This window comes from Leiobunum rupestre, chromosome 1 (genome assembly GCF_980474605.1).
Source record: "Leiobunum rupestre chromosome 1, qqLeiRupe1.1.hap1, whole genome shotgun sequence".
In the NCBI taxonomy this organism is placed as follows: domain Eukaryota; kingdom Metazoa; phylum Arthropoda; class Arachnida; order Opiliones; family Sclerosomatidae; genus Leiobunum; species Leiobunum rupestre.
In genome coordinates, this window is record NC_143384.1 from 38,696,327 (window position 1) to 38,714,777 (window position 18,451).

At 36.7% G+C, this 18,451-nt stretch overlaps 1 protein-coding gene and 3 long non-coding RNA genes across 4 annotated transcripts in view; 3 read left to right on the forward strand and 1 right to left on the reverse strand.

The window, feature by feature from the left end:
* LOC149962761 (uncharacterized) overlaps nt 1-18,451 on the reverse strand; it is a 221,415-nt gene that overhangs the window by 110,167 nt on the left and 92,797 nt on the right. The gene's annotated exons all lie outside the window — the stretch shown is intronic.
* LOC149962770 (uncharacterized) lies at nt 4,449-5,484 on the forward strand. Its single transcript, XR_016480015.1, has 2 exons — nt 4,449-4,641; nt 5,250-5,484. It is a non-coding gene; the product is annotated as an uncharacterized LOC149962770 (long non-coding RNA).
* LOC149962771 (uncharacterized) lies at nt 6,949-7,996 on the forward strand. Its single transcript, XR_016480011.1, has 2 exons — nt 6,949-7,141; nt 7,768-7,996. It is a non-coding gene; the product is annotated as an uncharacterized LOC149962771 (long non-coding RNA).
* LOC149962772 (uncharacterized) lies at nt 9,076-10,381 on the forward strand. Its single transcript, XR_016480018.1, has 2 exons — nt 9,076-9,215; nt 10,164-10,381. It is a non-coding gene; the product is annotated as an uncharacterized LOC149962772 (long non-coding RNA).

The window sequence follows — 18,451 nt, forward strand, 5'->3', positions numbered from 1 at the left end:
AATCCTTGTGGCAAACCCGCGTCAATTGAAGAAGTGCTTCTATTTTGATCTTAATATGCCGCTCTGTTATCTGTTTTATACGGCGGAAGAGCTCAGATTGGATCACAAAATCCGTCAATCTGATAACCAATCTGATACTAATAATAACAATTTATCTGATAAAAAGTTTTGTTAGAAGCGCTTCATTAGTGCAATGTGCCATTTTTGAATAATTTAATGTCTATAAAGCAAGTGGCGGCACCTGTATGATGAAAAAACCCCTGTTATTAGAGATGGCCTTAAATCTATCCGATTCTTCGATAATCGAGACTTTACTGGAGAGCGTGGTGACATCTATTTATGATACAAACTGTCTTGTCAGGTGAGTAATAGGAAGCCCAATAGTTTCAAATGAGTTCGTAAAAATAGCGTTAGTTAGTGTCAGTGGCGTACCGAGGGTATATGGCGCCCGGTTAAAAAGTTTCAAAATGGCGCCCCATGTATATAAAAAAATTTATAATAGCTTCATATTTTTTTTTGTAAAAACTGTGATTTTAGTCTAAACTATGCTACCTTTCACCGTTAGTTTAATATCGTCGTTGGTACGGTCTTACTTCAAATTGTATATAACCTACCGCTTAATTTACCAACCACAACATTAGTCCGTCCTTCGTAAGTTCGATTTTGGTCTGTATATATCATAGATACGATATATTGTGATACATTTTGGAAAAACTAGCAATTGTTTTAAATTGAAATCTTGAAGGAACGATTGGACGTTAAAGATAGGAGTGTTTTGGCACCCTTTCACGATAACCAGCTTGGCACCCGGTTAAATATTGACCCCCGTAACCCGGCTCGGTACGCCTCTGGTTAGTGTACTTATTTAACTATGCTTATTAAATAATATTTCAAAATAATTTAGAAATTGATCAAATTTAAAGATCAATAGACCACAAGGGCACAGGGTTGCTCCAAGGTTGTTAGACTGAAATCCATTTTTACATATATAAAATAAGTTTTCTATCTTTTAAAAACCTCTGATCGCGGATATCAGTTCGACAACAACAACAGGAGAATGTTGGCAAAGAAGTTCTTTCTGGCGTTTCTGCTGTCGGCGATGCTGATAAAAACTGTCTTCTCAAGGGATAAAAAGAAACCCAATAATTGCATAAAAGTTTGCAAAAATTCCGTGTAAATTAATTAATAAAATTCGAGCAATAGTTGTAGAAATAATACGAAGTTAAAGGTTAAGAAGCGCATCTCATGATTCCCGTCATGTGCCGTACTTGGAAATTATCGAAGCAAAATTGCCACCAGGGCAAAGGATCGAACCAATAATTTCAGATTCAAATTATCACTTTTAAAGTTTTTCTACTTAAAATGAAGTCTTTTCATTTTCAACGATTTAATATTGCCAGAAGTATATCATTAATTTCTTACGAAGGAAGTACGCGTCTTCTGTTCCTGCTTGACACTTCGAGGGTTCCTGATGATTGTTCAAATAACACTTCGTCACGAATAATAGTTTAGGGCTAAGAATATTACACCGTTAATTTTGATAACCGATCCGATACAATTATAGTTTTGTTGTTGCAAGTTTCGTGAAAAACACTGCATTAATGCAAAGTCCGATAATCGGTACTTTTGTTTTAAGGGCTTAGCCCGGTTCAATCTATCGTTTCCCACAGGGCCGTGTAGCAAAGACGAATGGACGGAATGCAGTTATAATTGCGTAAAAAGTCTTTAATACATAAGTTGTTTAATGCCTCATCGACTTCATCGGCACGCAAGATTGCATTTGCACCTGAGTAAATTAATTATCAATTCGAAAACACTCAATGTAACTTGTCACAAACTTTGTATTACAATATCGAAATACAACATGATGAACCTAATTTGTTGGTTTTAAAGTGAATCTACGACGTCTTAAGCAGAGATAAATAGTAGAAACAGCGAGGTTTATGTCGTGAAATTGCGGGAAATAAATAGTCTAAGGACGTGCCGAAGTGGAGTTTCTATTCCTTTCGCTCGAGACAATTACTTGATGGAATGAACCAAACACTGAGCCAATTTCGAAAATAAATTGTTTTTTCGTAAACGGAAAAGGTATTGTTACTCTCTATACACAAACGTAAGGGTATTATCAATCTCCGATGACAAACGTAAAAGTTGTGTCAATCTCCAAGGACAAACGTAAGGGTTTTGTCAATCTCCAAGGACAAACGTAAGGGTTTTGTCAATCTCCAAGGACACACGTAAGGGTTTTGTCAATCTCCAAGGACAAACGTGAGGGTTTTGTCAATCTTCAAGGACAAAAGTGAAGGGTTTGGTTACTTCCTGAAGGGAAACGTAAAGGTGTTGTTACTGTCTAAGGTCCTACGTAAAGCTTTCCATCCCAATGTCCAACATAAAGGTATTATTACTGTCCAAGGTCAAAGCAAAGGTATTGTTACTGTCCAAGGTCAAAGGCAAAGGTATTGTTACTGTCCAAGGTCAAAGGCAAAGGTATTGTTACTGTCCAAGGTCAAAGGCAAAGGTATTGTTACTGTCCAAGGTCAAAGGCAAAGGTATTGCTCCCCCTCAAAGTAATACGTGAAGGTATACTACGAATATAAATCATAAATGCAGTGGAACTAGAATTTTGGTTGCCGTACCCCAGGTAGTATGTTAAAGCAAAATCTATTAAAGGATTTCCGATTTTTCTCATCAGAAAATTTCATGAAGTCAAGCGCCTAGACGCAATTCAAAAACTGCGTTTATAAAGTGAACGTGGAACCTAGTTGACTAAAATTGGCTTGAGTATAGATTGTAGTTAGTTTCTTTGGCTAGCCGGGTCAATCTGGTAACTGGCCAACCCAAAAGGAGAGCGTTTTATTTAAGAACTTATTAGGGTTGTGTTAAATGTTTAGTACTAAAGATTTTATGTAACGTTAATTTGATTAAAGTTATGTTAATAATAATTGTTTTATCTTTTAAGTATTAAAGACAAAGATTTGGAAGCTATTTTTATTTCCTAAATCAAGCAAAAGATGGACATTCTTTCACAAAACTTCAATTTCTGTTAAAGTTCTGAAAGTAATATGAAAGGTTTAAGTGTCAGCTTGCTTTAGTGACATATTAATTAGAATGAATAGCTTGAAGAGTATCTCAATTGGTCCATTTTTGAATTCCTTAGTGTCAACTTGTTTCTCCTACAAAGTTAATTCCATTTGACCTTAGCCAGACATGCCAATTTTAAGATAATTTAATGAAATAGATTGAGGCAAGTACAAAATTAGTTTTTTTTTTTAGAAGATCGTTATGTGCGATTGTAACGGGTGGGACAATTCAGTCCGCTCGTCCATTTGATTAATCAGGTGCGAGATATGTGTTACGGCCACGCCAACGGGGGATACTTGGGGATAGGGTTGGGACACCCGTGGCGGAAGTATGACAACCACCCGTTGGGGGATTAGTGGTCGTCCTCACACGGCCATCCACAAACTCTGCCTCCCGGACGCCTTGGATTACAGGAGTGAGCCACTACTCCCGGCCAAAATTAGTTGATGAAATTGTCCCATATTCAAAAATATTGGTAAAAAATAAATCGAATTTCAAATAGTTTTTCAAAACGAATCGAATCACAGCGTGGGTTCTCTAGTGTCTATCTTATCAAAGATGGATTATTAAAAATTTCGCTACAGTAACGCGTGGTATGGCGCTGCAATCGCCTGTTGTCAACTGTTAGGAATCTTATTGGATAGATATTTTTGCCTGGCGTGTTTTTTTATTTTCTAGTACAGCAAAAGTAACACCAAAAATAGGTCAAATTGTTTTCTATTCGAAATATTATTTGGTTTCTTTCCTAGATATTCGACCACACTATTTGACGTTTTAAATATTCGATTTGTTATTTAACATGGATAGAAACTAATTATGATATTTGATTTGATTCCCCAAAAATGTTACCTGGACTATACATGTAAGGAAGACAATGGTTAAAATCTGCGCCTAGTTGAAATTTAAGGACCACTCAACTTTTCCTTGTTTCCCGCTCTAGCTATGTTCGAATGTACGGAAGGGCTGAATTTTTCAAATGAGTCTAAAGCGCTGATAGGGTTCTTCTTCGTGTAAAAAGGTTTCCGTTCCTTTAGCTGGGAATATAGAAAATTACCACGAAGTGCCTTATAAGACTTTAGCTATTATGCGCAAATTAAACGGAATTGAACGAAATATTTAAATGGTATCGGTCAGTCTAACAAGGACGAAATTTTAAATTAAATCAGATTTAATCAAAGTATTACCAGCTCCTTGTTGAAAGCCCTAATAAACTGACATTTGAGAAGCGTATCACAATCTGTCCAATTCGTGATTTCGTCGACCCAATTGAGCACGTGAAATGTAAAAAGGACACCATAAATGATTGCGCCAATTCGCTCATAAATAAGAAGCACTGACAACTAAAAACCCAATAGTTTTCACGTTAAATGCAGCGTGAACAACCGACGAATGCCAACTTGATTGGGTTACCCTTCGATCACGTATATAATCCCGAGTAAGCAAGAAGCAGTGCCACAGGAACATCTCTAGTGCTGTGCAACAACAACGGGACAATGTTCGCGAACAAACTCTTCCTAACGCTTCTGCTGTTGGCGATGCTGCTACAAACTGTCTTGTCAAGTGAGTAACAGGAAGCCAATTATATAAAATAAAAGGCCGTTGACCAAGTAAAAAAAAACTTGGGCACTAGGTGGACAAGGGAAATTGGTCATGTAACACTACAAAGTCAAGAAATGAGAATGTGACCTCAATTGTTAGTCTGCTCAAATACGCGAGGTTTTTTTCCTTTTTTAATTATGATATTAACTAATTTTTGTCTCTGCGGAACCAATCATTAATTCCTGCTACTCAGAGTACACTTGTGCTAGTCAACTGCTGGTAACAGGAACTGAAAAAAAATTAAAATATAATCTATGATAATTCATAAAAACTTGTGGAGGTTAACAATCATAGTAAGTGTAGGGAGCATGAATGTCTTTCTACCACTCACCTACGCATTGTAACCCGGCCACCTGAATTATAGGCATTAGAAGTCGCTTGATGACTTCGGCTTAATGTGGTGCTACGGGGTTTAGCCTAGCGGATTATTTTTATTATTATTATTTTCTGAGGTTGGATTAAAATAAATCGGTTAATCCAATAAGAAACAAATAATAACAATTTATTTCTTACGCGTAAAAGACAGCAAGCCATCGAAGATCATCTTCTCAATGTCTCTTTTCCCACAGAAAGATGTAGCGATGGCCAGTGGTGGAAATGCGCTTATGATTGCGTAGACTCCCCGAGTGGAATAGTATCTGCCTGCTCAGCTGTCTCATGGGGCATAACAGTTTGCTCTTGCTAGCGTGTAGATTAAACTCTCAAGCCAAGCTCCGAACCATTTCAATTCGAAATCACAAAATGTAACTTATCACAGACTACATTTATGTATTGCAGTATCCAAATAAAACACTATTAACCCAATTTACAATTGTTAGTCGCATAGCGTATAATGCGTATTGATTTTAAAATAAATCCTACTACATAATTGGAGACAAAGAGAATGAAGAGATAAAGACCATAAACTAACAATAATTACTTTGTGACATTCCGGGAAATAAAAGAACTTATTGATTACCGAAATAATGGAATTTTAATTCATTTTCATATTTTTTTTCATCGAATCACTAATACGAAATATTTGAAATTTTCTCGAAATTTCTTCAACCTCTTTGATATTTGCTTTTATTCGTGATCTAAATTCAAGGGGTTAGTAGGTAGATATTTAAAAAAATAAACTCGAAATTAAGGTTCCATTATAAATTGAAAGCAACAGAGCAAGCCCCAATGGTTAGAAATTTAATACTGATTTAATAATTTTTAATCTTGATACAATGAATTAAAACGGATTGAAACGCAGCATTATGTGTTCCATCTTGAAAAGCCAAATGAAGTGAACTTTGAAAAGCCGCAGCGAGTATCATAGTGTGGCTGAAAACAGTACTTACCATGACTCAAAGGAAGTACATTTGTGTCATTTAATTTTTATAAGCAATACAATTTTCAAAACTAACGCAAGTGGAAAAAAGCGAAAATAAACTTTTTGTGAAATTGAAATAAATTTTTCGTAAATTATATTTTACAGTGTACAGGCGCCTATTTCACGCGGTCCGCTATATAAAAGCAATCGTTTGAGCTCACTAGACTATTGTGCAAATCTGTCAATAACTGCTTTAGCATGCAATTTGTTTAATAATTTCTTGTCTATGGAGTGCAATAAGCAACATGAAAGATTCCAAGTTCTCCACAGACAGATAATTTCTAAGCCTTGTCTTTATGATCTTTAACTTGGAAAATGCCTTCCCACATTCGACTCGATTCATTGATATTGTATAGATAAATTTATAAAGTTCACAAAGGATATAAATTGACTTGTCAAAAAGTCTATTGGAAGACAGCATTATAGTACGCGATGGGCAAAAGCTACATATTTTAAACTTGCCGCAACTAGAATCCATATATTTACCATCAATAAACAATATATTTAACACATTAAAGTTTAATAAAAATTAAATAAATTACAATGTTTAATCTCCAAGGCCTGTCTCTGCTATAGTTTTAAAATTGGCTGGTTCAAGCATGATAAATCTGTATATAATTTTTGTGTTGTACAAACCGTGATTACTTCCTCTACACTACTATTTTTGATTTCAAGAATTTTGTTTATTGCTTTACGCTTAAGGAAACTAAGGGGGCCCACTGCATCAGAGGCACAAACAGCAAGTTGATCCTATGTAAAGTCCGCCACTGATAATCAGTCAAATTCATGATTTGCTCCACCAAATAAAGCACGTGAAATGTAAATAGAACACCAAACTTAATTGCGACAATTTGCTCATAGATAAGAAGAACCCACGCTCGAAACAAATTCAATAGTTTTCGAGTTAAACGCAGCGTGAACAACCGACAAATGCCAACTTGCTTGGATTACAATCCGATCGCCTTCATAATCCCGAGCACACCAGGAACAGTGCCACAGGAGCATCTCGAGTGCTGTGCAACAACAACGAGACAATGTTCGCAAACAAACTCTTCCTAACGCTTCTGCTGTTGGCGATGCTGCTACAAACTGTCTTGTCAAGTGAGTAACAGGAAGCCAATTATAGAAAAGAAAAGGCCGTTGACCAATTAATAAAAACTTGGGCACTAGGTGGACACGGGAAATTGGTCATTTAAAACATCGGATACTACAGAGTCAAGAAATGATTATGAGACCTCAATTGTTAGTCTGCTCAAATACGCGAGGGTTTTTCGATTTTTAATTATGATATTAACTTATTTATGTCTGCGGAACCAATAATTATTTACTGCAACTCAGAGTACGCTTGTGCTAGTCAAATGCTGGTATCGGGAACTAAAATAAACATACTAATATAATCTATGATAGTCCATAAAAACTTGTGGAGTTTAACAATAATTTAGTAGTTGTAGGGAGCTGTTGGTACGCGTGGCATGAAGGGCTTGCCACCACCCACCTACCCATTGTAACCCGGCCACCTGAATTAAAGGCATTAGAAGTCGCTTGATGACTTGGGCTTAAGGTGGTGCCAACGGTATTAGCCTAGCTGATTATTATTTTTATTATTATTGATGTTGGATTAAAAATTCGGTTAATCCGATAAGAAACCAATAATAACCATTTATTTCTTATGCATAAAAGACAGCAAGCCATCGAAGATCATCTTCTCAATGTCTCTTTTCCCACAGAAAGATGTAGCGATGGCCAGTGGTGGAAATGCGCTTATAATTGCTTTGACTCCCCGAGTGGAATAGTATCTGCCTGCTCAGTTCTCTCAGGGGGTATATCAATTTGCACTTGCTAACATGTAGATTAAACTCTCAAGCCAAGCTCCGAACCGTTTCACTTCGAAATCACAAAATGTAACTTCTCACAAACTATGTATTGCAATATTCAAATAAAACATTATGAACCCAATTTACAATTGTTAGTCGCAGATAGAGATCGGCGGAACAAATAAATTAAACAGCAAAATTTCGATTAGTCATAAAAGTTTTGGTTAATTGTTTATTTATGAACATTTTATACGAATAAACAACGATTTAACATGCAAAACTAATAGGTTTTTTCTGATATTTTTTGGATAATTGTCGGTTATGAATAAAAATAAATAAGTGGATAATTTCTTTTTCAACGCCAATCTTTAGTCGAAGAGCGTATTGATTTTAAAGTAAATCCTACTACAGAATTGGAGACAAAGAAAATTAAGAGGTAAAGACCATAAACTAACAATAATTACTTCGTGACATTCCGGGAAATAACAGAACTTATTGATTACCGAAATAATGGATTTTTAATTCCTTTTATATTTTTTTTCATCGAACCAATAATACTAAATATTGGAAATTTTCTTAATGTTTCGTATGTCTATGACTACCCGAAGTTGAATAGATAAAAGATACATTTATTCGTCTGATCAAGCACGGTACAACAATGAGTATTCTTTGTGTTTAGTCGCAGGTATTTATAGTACGAGTATTTACATAATAACAAGGGGGTAGTGACGCAAACAGTGATAACGTAATATCAAAGTACACAAAGATAAGATATTGTTTTAGATATTATATCACAGCTTTAGCATGCAATTTGTTTAGAATTTCCATTTCTATGAAATGCAATAAGCAACATGAAAGATTCCAAGTTCTCCACAGACAGAGAATTTCTAAGCCTTCTCTTTATGATCTTTAACTTGGAAAATGCCTTCCCACATTCGACTCGATTCACTGATACGCTTAAGGAAATTAGGGGGGCCCACTGCATCAGAGGCACAAACAGCAAGTTGATCCTATGTACAGTCCGCCACTGATAATCAGTCAAATTCGTGATTTGCTCCACCAAATAAAGCACTTGAAATGTAAATAGAACCCCAAAATAAATTCCGAGAGTTTCCTCATAAACAAGAAGCTCCCACGCTCGAAACAAACCCGATAGTTTTCGAGTTAAACGCAGCGTGAACAACCGACGAATGCCAACTTGATTGGATTACAATCCGATCGCCTTCATAATCCCGAGTACGCGAGGGGCAGTGCCACAGGATCATCTCGAGTGCTGTGCAACAACAACGGGACAATGTTCGCGAACAAACTCTTCCTAACGCTTCTGCTGTCGGCAATGCTGCTACAAACTGTCTTGTCACGTAAGTAATAGGAAGTCATTTATAGAAAATGAAAAGGCCTTGAGCGTACAACAATAACTTGGGCACTCGACGGACACGGGTAATTTGGCTTTTAATGTCTCGCATAGCGCAAAGGCAAGAATTTAGAATGTGACAACAATAGATAGCCTGAGATCTCTATTTTCTGATGCTGGGCAAAACACTCTCAACGGGAAACTTATGAAATGGGAAGTTAAGAAACATTTACCAATTTTTTTAACAAACACGCGAGCATTTTGTGCAGAACATTTTGCTGAAATACAATGGTGTTATTAACCTATTTTTATATCTGTAGAACGTATCACTAGTTGCTGCAGCTCCGAAAGAGTATGATTATGCAACTGTTCAATCTCGGTTAATGGTTATGGTAGATTGTAAAAGCAGAATGTAAAACATATAGTCTATGACACTTCATGGTTTCGTTATAATAGCGATCAAGTGGCTGAAGTTCTGAGGTTTATTTACAAATTCCGTTAATCTGATAACCCTAAGTTTGAAACGCGCATAGCGCCCTTTGTACCACCACTGGACGGGCGAAAAAGAAGAAATCAGGCGATAGTATCGGCACCTGGTAGAGATAAATTGAACCTTCTTCCTTCCCCCTTTCTCTCTATACGCACCTCTCTTTTACTAAAGCAGCTGGCATCATGCATTGCGAGATGCGTTACGTTTCTCTTTTCCGGCACCAGGTGGATTTAGCGCTGTACTTTCGACAGTCGTTAGCTTGAACCAACATTTCCCGTCGATTCAAACTTAGGGTTGATAGGCTTATGATAGAACTAATACCAGTTTATCTGTTGCGCGTAAAAGATGACCAGTTCAGTTAAAAGCACTAACTTAATGCAAAGCGGCGATAATACGCACTTTTTGGAAGGGCTAACCGTAGCTGCGCCATCGAAGATCATCTTCTCAATCTCTCTTTTTCCACAGTTCCATGTACCAGAAAAGAGTTGCGCAAATGCGCTACTAAATGCTTCGACATCTATGGCAAAGATATATCTAACTGCAGAATCAACTCATTGAACATTGGATATTGCTATTGCAAGGAATTTGATTAAACATTTAATCCAAGCTCAATTCGGAAATACTAAATGTAACTCTGTATTACAATATCGAAATAAACCACTCTGATCCCAATTTCGTTGCCGAGCGTATTGGTTTTAAAGTAAATCCTACTACCTCGCTGGAGTCCAAGAAAATGAAAACATTGCGGGAAATAAATATATTTATTACTAACCGAAATAATGGAGTTTCTTTGATCGAACCAATAATCCGAAATATAGCTAGTTTTCTTGAAATTTACCCAAATTATTTCTTAAATTTATTCGTAGTATATATCACCAATGACAGGAGTGAATCACTACTGCCAATGAGTTAGTCTAAAGAGGAAGATATTTTAGGAAAATTAGTTTTATCAAAGCGGTTGAAAGGCGAAAATCAGGACGGTGTTTTAGCCTAGACAAAATAGGAAATTGCCTAGGGCCGGTATCTTTCGAATTTTAAGCTTATTTTCAGTTCTGTATGCCCGTATGAACGAGTATATTTACTGTGGCGCCATCTACAGCAGCTTTTTAGAAACTGAAAAAAGTATAATTCAACGCTAGTATAAGTTACATAACATAAATAAGAATGACGATTAAAGCAAGGGGCGGCTCGACGTGAAGTATCTCATTTTTCAATAGATGTCGCTAGCGCCGAAATAAAAAAGGCGGTACTTATAGGTACCCCTCGCATTGATTGGCTCGTTTGTAAATTGGTCAATCACATAAATTACAGCAATTATAAACAATAATTTTACATGGGATATACAATTTAGGTTAAAGCCCACTAAATAGAGTATAAGTGGTCTAACGATAATACTCTACAATGGCTCTCTGACGATGTTATAATTTAGATTTTTTAATTGAACTTCCTTTGCCATAAATAGATGGCACCACGCTCTCTAGTAAAGGCTGCGTTTTTTCAAGAATCGGAAAGATTCATGGTCATCTCTAACAATAGGGACTTTTTCATAATACATTTGGCAATGATAGAGCAGCCATTTGCTTTAAACGGAGCACAAAATGCTCTAATCTAAACAAATGTCCGAGACCTAATATTTTTTAAATTTAATTTACTCATGGGTCCCGGGTTATTTTAAAATCCGTTACGTCCCCTGGTATTTCGTGAATAAGCTGTATACGAAAGAGGTGCAAATCAACCTAATTTCCCAACATATATTGTCCGTCCGTCACCCTTTTAATCGATGATTTAACCTTGCCCGTTTGAAGAGCTGGTAACAAGGCCCTGGCGGATTTAAGGGGTCCTTATCAACTGAAAGCCTCAGGGCCAGTCAAAATGGTTAAAAATTAATAATTTCATTAAATATTTTCATCATTATACAATGAAAGCTTCAGATTTAAATTTAATCCGTTTAAAACACCATTATCTAACTCTTATTGCAATCAAGTGTTCTTCGGAAATCCGCAAGGAGTATCACCTTGGATTAACAATAGTAGTGTCTAACTGGATATATCACTTGGAAAAAAGTTGACCAGCAAATGACGTTTGCAACAGCAGCGCTGCTTCGACGAAGTTAACGGAGAATTTCCGAAACTCCCGTAACACTTAGCCTTCTACAAGGCAGAACCTGTAACAAACACTTAGCAAATGCACGCGGAACGATAGAGTGATATATCCAGGTTTGCATTACTATTGTTAATCCAAGGTATCACAATCAGTCAAACCATAAGAAAAAATGCACACCACCTTCCGAACTTGGCGCCCCCGTGTGAGAGGTGTAGGTACCACGTCATAATGGGGGTGAAACGGGGAAAAGGAGTTTCCGACTACAGCGCCCCGTTCGCGCTAAGTAAAAATGAAAGAAATGTGGCCGCAGCAGACAACCCAAAGGTTAATATTTAAGGGTCATTTAAATGTCACCTGTAGTGACATCTGTAATATATATAAAACTCACACATTATTTAATTTACATTAAATTAAATTTCATATTTAATTTACATTAGGTTCAATTTCAATGTCATGTCATTTATAATTAGATCTTTCAAGATTAATTTTAATGTTTTAAAATATTTTAGTCATTAATAACAATGTATTTACCGCTAATAGATGACGCCACAAAAAGCCAGGATATCTAGTGAGATAATATGCTATTTATATGACCATAAGCATATCATAAGGTCCCCATAAGCAAAGGTAAAGGCCAAATTTTTGACGATCACTTACCCGTTATTAAGAGGTGGGTATTCAAAATCTGCACCTCCTAGTGGCTACGTCCTCAACGGTTTGGGTCCACTTGCGCAGTTTTCGTTTGCGCACGTTCCCAATTGCGCATTTCCCATTTGCGGAATTGCTATTTGCGCAGCTCCCCATTTGCGCAGTTTGTCATTTGCGCAATTTACCATTTGTGCGCTAATGGGAACTGCGCAATTGGCCCATTACCTCCTCAACTATGCATTTCTGAAATAAAGTTCGCGAAGCATTATGCCGTGCGCGAACGTGTTTAAACTTAGAACCACGCAGGAGGGAAAATCCGCCGCGAGCCCTTGGCACCGTAGCCAAGGCTTATGCAAAACTTTATCATTTTAGAACTTAAATTAACACTTATCTTTGCAAAATGATTCATCGGAACCTAAGACTGGCTATTTTAAATAAGAGTTGGGTTTCTGATGGTATTTATTTTTGAAATTTGAGATTTAGAGGCGTTTTGTGTGTCATTTATATACCCGAGCGTAGCTGCTCTACCAAGTAAGATCATATTTTAGATGTAGAAATTTCGAAAAAAGAAGATGTCGCTACTGCCCTATCGTCGTACGTTCTTTTCTTCTCTCCAGGACAACGCTGTTACCATGGACCCCTATGGCAGACCTTAACTTACGTCTATGGCGGTGTCTAATTAATACGGTTTTATTATTATCTAATGGTCAAACTCGTGATTTGCTCTACCAAATAAAGCACGTGAAATGTAAATTGAACACCGAAATAAATTGTGACAATTTGCTCATAGATAAGAAGAACCCACGCCCGAAACAAACCCAATAGTTTTCGAGTTAAACGCAGCGTGAACAACCGACGAATGCCAACTTGATTGGGTTACAATCCGATCGCCTTCATAATCCCGAGCACGCCAGGAACAGTGCCACAGGAACATCTCGAGTGCTGTGCAACAACAACGAGACAATGTTCGCAAACAAACTCTTTCTAACGCTTCTGCTCTTGGCAATGCTACTACAAACTGTCTTGTCACGTGAGTAATAGAAAGTCATTTGTAGAAAATAAAAAGGCCTTGAGCGTACAATAATAACTTGAGCACTCGACGGACACGGGTAATTTGGAAGTTAATGTCTCGCATAGCGCAAAGGCAAGAAATTAGAATGTGACAACAATAGATAGCCTGCTGATATTTGTATTTTGTGATGCTGGGCAAAACACTCTCAACGATAAACTTATGAAAACGGAAGTTAAGAAAGAACAATGTTTGAACCAAACACGCGAGCATTTTTCCCAGAAAATGTTGCTGAAATTTAATTCTGTTATTAACCTATTTTTGTCTCTGCAGAACATGTCACTAGTTGCTGAAACTCTAAAAGAGTATGATAATGCAACTGTTCAACCTCGTTTATGGTATATTGTAAAAGCAAATTATAAAACATAGAATGACACTTCATGGTTTCGGGATAAGGGCGATCAAGTGGCGGGAGTCTTGAGGTTTATTTACAAATTCCGTTAATCTGATAACCCATCTACAAATAATACCAGTTTATCTGTTGCGCGTAAAAGATGACCAATTCAGTTAAAAGCACTAACTTAATGCAAAGCGGCGATAGTACGCAATTTCTGGAAGGGCTAACCGCGGCTCCCGCCATCGAAGATCATCTTATCAATCTCTCTTTTTCCACAGTTCCGTGTAACAATGAAGACTTTTGGCAATGCTATAAAGATTGCATCAAGTACTTCGGAAAATACGCAACTGCCTGCGCCGTCATGTCAAATGACGTACTTGATTGCACTTGCTAGCAAGTAAACTAAACGTTCAATTCTAGCTCCGACCAGTTTCAATTCGAAAAAAAAAATACTAAATGTAACCCGTAAAAAACTCTGTATTATAATACCAAAATAAACTACTATGAACCCAATTTAGTCGCAGTTAATGAGACAACGAAAATGGAGATGTAAGGATCATACTCTAACAAGAATTACTTTGTGACATTGCGGGAAATAAATATAATCAAAAGCAAATGAAACAAAGTTATCCGACTGCTATACTCCCCATGTTGGAGGCGGTTTCCTTATGAAGTTACATTTTGACCTCGAATTTTAAATTTTGCACGCTCCTAGGCCGAAAAAAACGTTTTTTATTTTTATGAAACCATTTTTTAAACACAGAAATAGCTATACCCACAATTCCCAAGTGCAATTTATCGCGTCAAAAGACGAGGATGGAAATTAGCTTTTATTTGACTCGATTTTCTCATCATTTTCATAAGGAAAACGCCCTCCGATTCTGAGCGCTATTTCGATAACTTCGGTTCATTTACTTCTGATATAATTATTGCGTACCGAAATAATGGGATTTTATATTGCTTTCTTTAAACTTCAAATACTTGGAGTCTCCTTGAAATTTCCCCAACCTTTTGAATATTTACTTTTATTCTTCGTATAAATTTCCATTGGGTTAGTAGTTAGATAATTTAGAAAAATTGGTTCTACAAAAGCGGTTTAGAGATGAAATTAAGGGGTCATTATCATTTGAAAGCCGCCGGGCAAGTCACAATGTTTAAAAATTTAATACTGATTTAATCATTTTTATCTTTATACAACGAAAGCTGGAAATTTTATTGAATTCAGATTTAATCATAACAAATCCCACCTCTCGTTGAACGCCCGAATCAAGTGACATTTGAAAAGTCGCAACGGGTATCGCAATCATTAGAAATTCGTGATTTAGTCGACAAAACCGAGCACGTGAGAAGTAAATGGGACACCATAAAATAATTGCTAGAATTTGCTCATAAATAAAGAGCATTGGCAGCTAAAATCCTAACAGTTTTGGATTTAAATGCAGTCTGAACAACCGACGAATGCCAACTTGATTGGGTTACCCTCCGATCGCCTTCATAATCCCGAGTACGCGAGGAGCAGTGCCACAGGAATATCTCGAGCGCTGTTCAATTACAACGGGGCAGTGTTCGCGAGCAAGACCTTTCTGGAGCTTCTGGTGCCGGCGATGCTGATACATATTGTTAAAATTACCTTAAGCGTACAATGATAACTTGGGCAGTCAACGGACACGGGCAATTGGGCATTTAATAGCTCGCATACCGCAAAGGTAAGAAATGAGAATGTGAAACCAATGCTCTGTATTTTCTGATGTTTGGCCAAAACACACTCAATGCTAAGCCAAATACGAAATAATTTTGCTCAGAACATCTTGCCCAAATTTAACAGTGTTATTAACTTCATTTTGTCTCTGCAGAACAAATCACTAGTTACTGCAACTCTGAAAAAGTATCCTTATGAAACTTTTAAACCGCAGTTATGGCGGACTGTAAAAGCAGAATGTAAAACATATAGTCTATGACACTTCAGGGTTTCGAGACCAGTGGTATCAGGTTGCTGACGATCTGAGGTTGGATTACAAAATACGTTAATCCGATAAACCATCAAATACAAACAATAACAGTTTAGTCGCATATAAGATAGCAAGTTCGATTAAAACACGTTAATATGTTGTCACAATAATAGGTACTTTTTGCAAAGGGCTTACCATCGAAGATCATCATCTCCAATTCTCCATCTCTCTTTTCCCACAGATAGGTGTAGCTATTATGATTTTTTAGACTCCTGGAGCTAATTAGTATCTGACTGCACCGCTTTCTCAGGGGGCATACTAGTTTTCACTTGCAAGTGAAGCTCCGACATGATTCTATTTCATAACACACAATGTAACGGGTAACAAACTCCGTATTGCCATATCAATATAAAATATGATTAACTGAATTTAGTTGACTTTCGAAAGAGATAAGGAGTAGAAACTGAAGCTGTCTTGGGATCATTGGGCGAAATAGACTGCTGATATCGAGTTTCTATTCCTATTTTTATTTCTTTGTTCCAGTTAGTCAGTCGTTCAAGGGTACGGTAGAATCTAATTAAAACCAAGGCCAGCCGTAAAAGTTTGTTACTTCCCAAGGTCAACCCCAAAAATGTGTTACTTCCCAAGGTCAACCCTAAAAATTTGTTACTTCCCAAGGTCAACCCTAAAAATTTGTTACTTCCCAAGGTCAACCGTAAATATATTGCTATTTCTCAAACTCAAACGTAAAGGTATTGTTATTTCCCAAGGTTAGTAGTAAAGCTATTGTTACTTCCCAAGGTTAGCCATAAAGGTATTGTTACTTCCCAAGGTTAGCCATAAAGGTATTGTTACTTCCCAAGGTTAGCCATAAAGGTATTGTTACTTCCCAAGGTTAGCCATAAAGGTATTGTTACTTCCGAAGGTTAAGTTACCAAATGATTAGACATACTCGCGCCCAATTTCAATACCAGGCATTTCTCCACCAAACCGCTGATAGGTATACCGCAAACCGGTTCAAAATTTACCACAGATTCTCAGAAAACAGATGCGCTAACTGACTTGACCAAATAACTATGATACATCAGATATCAGAATATACTATACTAATCTTAATTCATTGTAAGCCCGACATGCAGAAAGTGAGCGCAAGACTTTTATTTAGATTTATTTCCTATGCAAGTTATTGGAGTGATTTAGTTTTTGTAGAGAGATGGAGGCATGGAGGCATGGAGCCTACTCTTCAAGCAACCCTAAAATCGTTCTCCCAAAGTAGAAAAAGAGACATCCTGAGTATTAGAGAAGTAGAAAATTATATAAAATAAGTTCAAGATTAAATTTGAAAAGCTGGACGTAATTGACCAACCAAGGATTCAAAATACATACAAGTGACTTTCGGGATTTCATTTTTATTTGTTCAGCTAACTTTATCTGGTCAGATTAATTATGTCAGGTCACTTAATAAGTTAGTATCGGGCTTAAAGCAACTGCCAGTTCTATAATTTCCACCTGTATTATGAAAAGACCCCTGTTATTAGAGATTTAGATTTTCAGTAGACTTAAAGCAAGTAGCCGCTCTATCATTGCCACCTGTATTATGAAAAGGCACCTGTTAATAGAGATGGCCATGAATCTAGCCAATTCTTCGAAAAATGCGACTTTATTGGAGAGCGTGGTGCCATCTATTTATGGCAAAGGAAGCTAAAATTTAAAATAGCCAAATGATAACGTCGTCAGAGAGCCATTGTAGAGTATTATAATTAGACAACGTATACCCTATTTAGTGGGCTTTAACAGAAATTATATATCCCATGTAAAAATATTGTTTGAAACTGCTGTAATTTATGTTATTGACCAATTAGACAAACGATCCAATCAACGCGAGGGGTACCTATAAGTACCACCTTTGTTATATCGACACTAGCGACATCTATTGAAAAAGAGCTTCTTCACGTCAAGCGGCCACTTGCTTTAAACTATCTATTTATATTTCGACCCTTATTAACTGAACGTAAATGCGGATAATCTGACGCAACGCGTCTGTCGCAGATCGTAAAAATTAAACAAAATTATAAAAAAATCCGATACCGTTTAAATAACGGGTAAATTAACGTTTTAAATAGCAATTAAAATATAAGTTGATTAAACAGAATAAATAAACGTTGATTAAATACAAATAAATTCCCTATACCGTTAACTAAATTATTTTAAACGTTTTTTCTACGTAGGTATTTTTAAAAAACTTAAGTGGTATGGAATTGGTAGTTTGCTCCCTATAAATATCAACGTAGTTTGGTAGTTAATATAAAACCTTAAACATTTATTCTACTTAAACATGAAAAATCTACCAGTCTGAAACGTTGCCCTTGCTGCCTGGGAACTGTTATCTGGGAATCGGTTAGAAGCATTAAACTCGGATGTTCAGGTTTCCAGTTTCCGTACGAATATGCCTGACAACTAAACATTATATATCATTTTTAAATTTAGTTAAATATTTATGGTTCTTTAAAAATCGCTACCTGAGAGCAAACGTCAAGCAAGTCTAAAAAAACGTTATTTAAAATTAGGCAACGAGTAAATGTAATGAAAAACCACTGACGAAGACCGCGAGGACGGTCGAAAGCTTGCCACGGCTTTTTGATTTTAA